Raw genomic sequence first — 9,580 nt, forward strand, 5'->3', positions numbered from 1 at the left:
AAAGAAAAAATATACCGAGAAGGAACAATCATTACTTTATTTTAAAAATTAAATTGTGGGTTTTACGTACCGTAACCACAATCTGATTATGAAGCACGCGGTAGTGGGGGACCGGACTACGGGATATTTTGACCACCTTGGGTGTTTTAACGGGCACCCAGTGCTCGGTACACTGGCGTTTTTATATTCAAATTCGCCCCCATCGAAATGCAGTGGCTGCGGCAGGGATGTGATCCCGCGCTCTCGGGCTTAGCAGCGCAACACAAAAGCTACTGCGCCCACGCTGGTCATTACTTTATCACAACTTGTAAAAATCGTAAAGCGTGTGCTGCAGTAGCACCACGTTGTAAGAACAACTTAACACATTACACTCAAATAAAATCTCACCCTGTATTCCAAATAGCCGCCACATGCTCCCATTCCAGCTTGCGCCGTCGCATGTTGTGCAGTCTACAAAGAGACCAGCTTTTTCAACAAGGACAGCCGTTTCCACAATGATTTTCGCCAGTGCCGTGGATTTCACATTGCCCTTGGAGGCAAAAGTGCCAAGAGTTTGTGTCCAGTTTCCTGCACAAAGGTATAAGTATTTTCTAAGACCACACGCTTTGCGTATTATATGGTTGAGAAGGAAAAAAGAAACATAAATCAGCTTACCAGTAAATGGCTGAAACAGAACAAACATGCCATGGTCTGCCAGCACAATCTTCTGGTCAGCAGGTGTATGATCCCCGAGGTCGAGAAAGCCTTCAATGTGGTCTTAATACTAAAAGAGAAGCGCAGGAGGAACATCCAGTTTTACTTTGACATCTTTCAAAAAAGTTTAGAATATATCAATCGCTGTAAAGCAATGTTAAAATGACAGTTTCATATGAAAGGCGAGAAATCTTATACGACGGCAAAGCATTAAACAACTACACGAAGTATGAAGGTTCGTAGTTTTATCGGCCATGTAGGTTGCAGTAAACTATAATTAAATTTACAAGAGCGGTGTCGCGTATGCACAGGCACTTCTTGGATGGATATCACTCGATGACCACGAACATTCACTGTCACAAGCAGCGGGGAGGGAACGCTTTCGCTGCTGCCTTTCGCTTGACCACCTTTCGGAAAATTGAGATTACCTGACCTCCAACTCTAGGCGCGCGGGAACAGAGAGCTCTTATGTAGCCACAAGCCATCTCGGTTTGCCCTTAGGCTATGTTGCCGCCGCATATAGCCTCCAAGATACGGCGCGCGCACATCCATGCGCAGCCACGGCCCGCCTAGAGGAGCAGACGCTCCCTCGCCTGCCACCCCCGCCCCAAGCTCGCGTTTAATAACGTGAGCTCCAACATTGAACGCACGGGAAGAGGGTGCGCATCAAAGCATTATCATTTTCGGCTCATCCTCGCACTCACAGCATACGGCACTCGGGGTGTGATAGGATATTATCGCACTTCAGCTTTATTCAGAACAATACAGCGGTGGCGAAAATTTACCTGGAGTACGTGGTCATATAATTGATATCGCAATAAAAAGCAACATCTTAGGCATATTGGCTTTCGATCGTACATTTTGTTTGAGGAAAATCGTAGCGATTAACAGAACATCACATTTTCGTCATGTACGCAGGACTTTGCAAGAATTTGTACTTAAGCTTTACTCGCCGGCTGATTTTACATTTAGGTGTTCGGAAAGCTTGATCTCATCGATGACGAGGCCAGCGTGTCGACTGTAAACATCCATGGTCTTCGACTTTCCAGTTAAGGCATTGAAAATATAGGCACTGAGGCCAAAGCCACCCTTGAAGCACTGCAGGTAGCTTTGCAGGCATGTTCTACCGGGCAGTACCATAATGGTTTCTCTGTGGAGATGTTCGTATAACTTCGGGCTGCGCATCTTCATCATCATGCATTCTACGATCCATTCATCATTGTATCGCATGCCTTTATGTGACTTCCGTCTTGCAACAAGGAAACAACTCTTGACAGCGAGTTGCTGTTTTGGGGGAAGAGATTTAATTTTACTCTCAAATGCTTCTTCGCTAACAGCCTCATTTTGCTCTTTCATGTGTGCCACCTGTTCTTTTGCAGTTGCGAGTCGTTTCTTGGTTCTCGACAAATTGCGAGAAATGTTCTTACAGTGTTTCTTTTCACCATGCTTTCCTACGCTTGCCTTTGCCCTTTTCTTTTTCCTGCAGGCTTGGTTTTGAGCCAGCATTCTTTGTTACTTGCAGAAAACACAAGACTCCCCATCAGACTGCGTAGATAACGAACATTTTCCCGCAAAACACAGGTCTCTGTAGGAAGTGTGATTCTTTGAAGCAGGCTTTAGGCCGCATCCACAACAAAGAGCTCTTAAGGAAACGTCACAAATCAGAGATTCGGACTTATCGCGAGTTCTGAGGACTTGTTTCGACTTCTCCCTTCCTCTCAGGTACACCGTCGCTATCACTGATTGTCGTCCAGGCAAAGGCTTTTCGAACGATACCATCTTCTCAATGAAAAGTGTGGCGAAGTTATTCACTTCGGCTTCACAATAAGCGTAAGCTACTGATTCTACTGGCGGAGATGGTACTTTCTTCCAAGAGACCGGAATAGAGAGGTCGCAGAACGGGTGGCGAATTTCACAAGTGGTTTGCAGGCGCTGAGCTTCATCATTTTGCGCGCTTGCTAGTTCAGAGCTACAGCGCGGGGTGCACTCTTCAGGTACAGCAGTATTCAGGTGGTCACCACATCCTTCGAGGCTCTCTGATTCGGCACTCTCAACGGCTGAGCACAACTCAGAGGCATTTGAATGGGCACACCTGCGCCGCTTTGCTGGAAGCTCTAGATCCTGTTTGCACAGATTTCTTGTTTTTCTTTTTGCTGGCACTTTAGGCACAAGGTGCTTAGGATACTCAGGAAATATCGTGGGTATGGCGTCGGGTTTCAGGCGTGGTTTATCGCAGGGAATCTCGCGGACAACGCTGTTCACGGTGATAGAGAACGCGGTTTCAATTAAACTGCTTTCGAAATGTTTTTCACAAACCCACAAACCACAGCAGTTGGCGCGAGCCTTTTGTCCGTTCTCCTGATCATTCTTGCCCATTATGCTAGCCGCGTGGCATCAGATGGTGCAGTGAACTAGGATACACGATCTTTGTTCGAGCGGTAACCACTTCTACACGACGGCACAAAGCAGGTCCACTCCTTGCACTGTCGCTTTGGCTTCGCCATTTTTTCACCGCCGCCACATAGTTCTCGTAATGACAGGCACAGGAACGCAACAACCACGTACGCACTGTTTGACAACCCCAAGAAGAAACACACAACACTGTAATAACACTGAAAACGCAAACATAGAAATCGACGCAACCGCTGCGAAACTGCTGTGCCAAGCAGACGACACGCGGAGTCTGCACCCACCTGTATTGCTGCGACCCCTGTCGGCCACCGTGGGCATTCATTGCCGACGGTGCCACGCTCCTCCATTGGAAAGAGCGAGTGGTCGGCACACTAGCAACTATATTCTAGCTTGCCAAGCGCGGTTGACGGTTACCGCCATTAGCGGCATAACCATGGTTTCGTATCCCGTGTAACATGCGTAACCGCGGTTACGTTAACCACGGTTTAGGCAGCCTGTATAACAAGGGTATAATTTGGCTCGTATGTTAGCCATGTAGCATACTTCCACAGCTGCACTCTGTCAGATGTGATGAAATATTGAAGAGGTGCTTGCCTACCAGCCCTCGAAAGTCCCGAACAGTGATTACCTACGCAGCTCATTAGACGGCCTTGCTTGAAAGACATAAAGAGAAAATTCCTTACTCGAGGCAACACTTGCGTTTTCTTACGTTACCTATGGCAGACAGCAGATCTCTCCTCAGTTCTAGCAGGACAACAGGTACTAGTTTTTCAGTAAAAAAATGATGTATTGTGACGTCTCGGTTGGGACGACGTTTATTAGGTCCGGGAGCTCGTCAGCGAACCGGCGCAGCCCATAAGCGATTAGGATGATCACATGGACAGGCGAATAGGAGGATAGACCAAAGTGTTATGATGGTAATATACAGATGAGGAAGATGTGCGTAATAAACTCGCACACTAATCCCCCCCCCCCCCCACGTGACAGCGGCCATCCTGGCCGGCCGTCAAGGTGTCGAGGCACGCCCCGTGAAGGGCTTCATGCGGGAGATGTGGACAACCTCAGTATCGCGGCAACGGCGGTCTGTGGGGGCATCAAGTGAAGTTACGCGATAGTTGACAGGCGAAGTCTGTTCCAGGACTATATAAGGCCTGATTAACCACTTGGTCAGGCCGTTAGTCTGAGGGTGATAGCTAGAAGCTGTTTTGTGGGTAGTGCCGGAGGCTCGCCGAACTTCGTTTAGCCTTTCCACGGTCAAGGAATGCCTTTCCACGGTCACTGAGCAGTACACGAGGTTCACAATGGCGTAGAATTATGGCTTCAAGAACGGAGTGAGCAACTTCCGAAGCAGTGTCAGTAAGCACAGAAGCTGTCTCAGCGTACCGCGTCAGATGGTCGGCGGTAGTCACTATCCACTGTTTGCCAGCAGTAGTGACCGGAAGGGGCCCGTAATGGTTGATCCCCCACAACCTAGAATGCCCTCGAATCCCAACAACCTCGAATGTGGGGAACAGAATTGGCTGTAATTGGCCGGCAGGAGCAGATGTTGGGAGTTTGCGACGCTGGCAGGGAGAGCAGAAACCGACGTATCTCGTGACGCTAGCCGAAAGGCCAGGTCAATAGAAACGACTTCGAATGCGATCATAGGTTTTATAGAACCCAAGGTGGCCAGCTGTCAAATCATCGTGAAAGGCGTTGAGGACACGAAGTCGAAGAGAGCGTGGTACAACTGGCACCCAGCGTTGCCCGTCAGGATGGTAAATGCAGCGATACAGCACGCCATGGTCCAGCTTAAAGTGCCCGAGTTGGCGACGGAGGAGCGCGTTAGGTGGACGAGAGGCCCAAGAGAGGTTTTTTATGAAGCGTTGACAGTACGGGTCAGCCAGCTGACGAGATGCGAGTGGCTGATCGTCGTCTAAAGTCAGTTGGCCGGTACATTGAGGCAAGGGAGGAAGCCGTAGGAGTGTCGGTCAATCTGATGATGATGATGATGATGAATACACATTTATTAGGCCCAAAATATATTGGTGGTGCCCACAGGCACCAGACGGGGTGGTTCCCTAGTTACGGGACCCATATGTTCCCAGCAGCTCCTGGCCCCTGTCCGTCAGCGCGAGCTGAATCGGTAGGGCGGGGCTGGTTAACAAGGTCTCCCATCGCTCAAGGGGTTGGGGAATTAGGGGTGTTGGCTGGAAGGGGAGGAGGGGGGGTCTTGAGTTCTGTGCACTCGGCCAAGATGTGCGGCAGGGTGCCCTTTTCCCTTTTGCAAAAAGGACAGAGCGTATCATGTTCCGCGGGGTACATGCGGTTCATCAGTACGGGATGCGCAAGCGATCCCGCCTGCGCTCGACGCAGGATGGTCTGTTGTTGCCTGGTGAGTTTGGGGTGCGGTTCTGGCAGTTTGCACCTTTCCTCTCGGTACATCCGGGTAATGTCCCGAAAGCTGGTAACCGGGTGCGGTAGCTCTGCCGGCTCGTGCTCTGCCCGGATTGACATTTCTCGGGCATGGTAGTCGGCGATGGTGTTGCCTGCTACCTGCGAGTGAGCCGGGACCCACACGAGCTCTATGGCTCTTCCCGGAGGCTTGCACTTGGATAGAATGGCTCGGGCCGCGGAGGAGATTACCCCCCTGCGGAAGCTTCTGTAGGCTGTCTTTGAGTCGGTGACCACGGTGTCCACGCTCGGTTGTGTGAGTGCGAGGGCCACGGCCGCTTCTTCGGCAACTGCGGGGTCTGTTGTCTTCAGGGACGCGCTGACGATCAGCCTGTCTTTCGAGGTAACCACCACCGCTGCTCGGTCACTGTGTTTTCGGAGCGAGGCGTCCGCGTAGAGGACCCTGGGGTTCTCTTCCAGCTTCCGGGCCATGGCTTTAGCCCGCGCGGTGCGCCTCTCGTCGTCCTTGCCTGGCGTCATGTTCCGAGGAAGAGGTTTGGTGTGAATGGTCGTCTTCCAGTCTTCCGGAAGGGCCGCCTTGAGGGGTACTGGCTCGATCTGCCATCCTATCTTCAATCTGGTGACGTGCGAAGCGATTGCAGAGGCATCGAGTGGGGCCATAGCAAGCGGGCAGCGAGAAACAGCGTAGGCGTCTTTTTTTAAAATAATAATGATAACCTTTATCTTTTCCATCAGCGTGATGGGGGAGGTGAGGGGAAAGAAAAGCTGGAACAGACAGCTTGACTAGTTCCCCCCCCCCAAAGAAAATAAATACATTCCATAAAGGCAGACAGTTCAGCTATCGACAAGAAATGCTAACACATTTTTTATTGTAAAAAATAAAACCTATCACTACAAGCATCTTTGTGGCATATAAATATTGTGACGTCTCGGTTGGAACGACATTTATTAGGCCCGGGAGCTCGTCAGCGAACCAGCGCAGCACCCAGGCGATGATGATGAACACATATATAGGCGAAGAGGAGGATAGGTAAAAGTGCGAGGATGATGATGATAACATACAGATGAGGAAGATGTGCGTAATAAACGCCCACACTAATTTCCCCCCGACGTGAAAGCGGCCATCCTGGCCGGCCGTCAAGGTGTCGAGGTACGCCGCGTGAAGGGCTTCATGCGGGAGACGTGGACAACCTCGGTATTGCGGCAACGGCGGTCTGTGGGGGCGTCAAGAGGAGTAACGCGATAGTTGACAGGCGAAGTCTGTCCAAGGACTATGTACGGCCCGATAAACCGTGGCTGGAATTTTTCGCATAAACCAGGGGTGCGAACAGGAGTCAGGAGCAGGACCTCGTCACCAGGTCGAAAAGATACAACGCGATGGCATTCGTCGTAAATATTTTTCCGGTCTTGTTGTCTGGCCTCTGTGTTCAGGCGAGCAAGCTGGCGACAGTGGTCGAGTCGGGAAATGTACTCTTCGCACGATGATAGAGATGTATTAGCCTTGGAGTTGAAGAATGAAAGGTCCAGAAAGAAAGTAGGGGAGCGTTCATAAACGAGGTAAAATGGCGAGTAGCCAGTTGTGCGCTGCACGGCCGTGTTATAGGCGAAAGTGACGAATGGTAAAAGAACATCCCAGTTTTTGTGGTCTGGTTGAATATAAGCGGCGATCACGTCGGCAAGGGTGCGATGAAACCGCTCGGTCAGGCCGTTAGTCTGGGGGTGATAGCTAAAAGCTGTCTTGTGGGCTGTGCCGGAGGCTTGAAGAACTTCGTTTAGCAGTTGGGAAAGGAACGCCTTTCCGCGGTCACTGAGCAGTACACGAGGAGCACCATGGCGTAGAATAATGGCTTCAAGAACGAAGTGAGCAACTTCCGAAGCAGAGCCAGTAAGCACAGAAGCTGTCTCAGCGTAGCGCGTCAGATGGTCGACGGCAGTCACTATCCATCGATTGCCAGCAGTAGTGACCGGAAGGGGCCCGTAAAGGTCGATCCCAACAACCTCGAACGGGGCTGCAGGGCACGGAAGCGGCTGTAATTGGCCGACAGGAGCAGATGTTGGGAGCTTGCGACGCTGGCAGGGAGAGCAGGAACCGACGTATCTGGCGACGCTAGCAGAAAGGCCAGGCCAATAGAAACGACTTCGAATGCGGTCATAGGTTTTATGGAACCCAAGGTGGCCAGCTGTCAAATCATCGTGAAACGCGTTGAGGACACGAAGTCGGAGAGAGCGTGGTAGAACTGGCACCCAGCGTTGCCCGTCAGGATGGTAAATACGGCGATACAGCACGCCGTCGTCCAGCTTAAAGTGCGCGAGCTGGCGACGGAGGCGCGCGTTAGGTGGACGAGAAGCCCCAGCGAGGTGATCAATGAAGCGTTGACAGTACGGGTCAGCCAGCTGACGAGAGGCGAGTGGCTGATCATCGTCGAAAGGCACTTGGTACATAGAGGCCAGGGAGGAAACCGTAGCAGTGTCGGTCGAACTGGTGACGTGCGAAGCGATTGCAGAGGCGTCGAGCGGGGCCGTAGGAAGCGGGCAGCGAGAAAAAGCGTCGGCGTCTTGGTGTTTCTTCCCAGACTTGTATATGATTTCGAAATCATACTCTTGGAGGCGTAAAATCCAGCGACCCAGGTGTTCAGACAAGTTCTTGAGCGTGGAAAGCCAGCATAAAGCGTGGTGGTCCGTAACGATGGTGAAATGGCGGCCGTGGAGATAAGGGCGAAACTTCTGTATAGACCAAACAATAGCCAGGCACTCTTGCTCAGTGATCGTATAGTTCTTTTCGGAAGCGCTGAGTACACGGCTGGCGTATGCAATGACTCTCTCTCGCGAAGAGTTGTCGCGTTGCAGAAGAACAGCACCTATACCGCGGCCGCTAGCGTCTGTGTGTAGGAGAGTCGGTGCGGCCTCACACATTCCCAAATGTGTGAACATGCAACTGTAGTGCTTGCTTTATATTTACATGACACTTCTGGAAGACATGTGCAAACACCCATACACACAAGAACGGCTCACTAACATATGCATAAGCTTATATTTATTCATTCATTCTTTATTATTAGAACTAGAAATTGTGGAGCATTGCATATCACGAACATTCACGAACATTCATGACTAAAATTTCAGAAAAAAAGTTCGGGGAAATCGTGAAAGACAATCAGATATCTAGGATATGCATACCAAATTACACAAACGAGAAACAATGATCAGGAAAAAACACCTATGGTAGACAAAAAAAAAACTATTTGTACTGCCGTTTTGATGTATTTTCTAGCTGCAAAGCATGTCTGTGACAAAGGTTGAATAGTTCTGGCAGTTTTTTTTCATCATTTGTTGTCCATACTTAGTTCTACACGTCTCTACGTCCCTACTACGAGTATCATGTAAAGGATATTTCTTTAACAAAGATGCTAAAGCTGAGAGAAAGTTCTTGTTTTATTTTACATCGTTTTTATATGCTAAACACAGGCGGTATGGATAAATCTGAGTAATTTTCACAATTTCCAACTTTTCAAACAAAGGGAGAGATTTTGATCTCGAGGAACACCGAGAACATGTCGCAACATTCTTTTCTGCAAAGTAAGAGTGTTACGTAAATTTGTAACAGTCGTAGTTCCCCAAACTAAATGCGCATAGCTAATATGAGAGTGAAAAAATGTATTGTAAAGAATAACCTTGACCTGCACAGGCAGCAGTTCTTTATTAATGTACGTAACTCCTAGGAAAATAATAAATAAATAAATAAATAAATAGACAGTTGAAAGCTTAACGTGGTCATCCCACGTTAACTTGTCACTGAAAACGCCAAGTTTTGAATGCCTGGAGTATTGGTGTTTCTTTCCACACTTGTAAATGATGTCAAAATCATAGTCTTGGAGGCGTAAAATCCAGTGACCCAGGCGTCCAGACAAGTTCTTGAATGTGGAAAGCTAGCTTAAGGCGTGATGGTCCTTAACGACAGTGAAATGACGGCCGTGGAGATAACGGCGAAACTTCTGTATCTACCAAACAGCCATGCACTCTTGGTCAGTGATCGTATAGTTGTTTTCGGAAGCTGTGAGTACACGGCTGGCGTATGGAATGA

This window comes from Dermacentor silvarum, chromosome 9 (assembly GCF_013339745.2).
Source record: "Dermacentor silvarum isolate Dsil-2018 chromosome 9, BIME_Dsil_1.4, whole genome shotgun sequence".
NCBI classification, from domain to species: Eukaryota; Metazoa; Arthropoda; class Arachnida; order Ixodida; family Ixodidae; genus Dermacentor; species Dermacentor silvarum.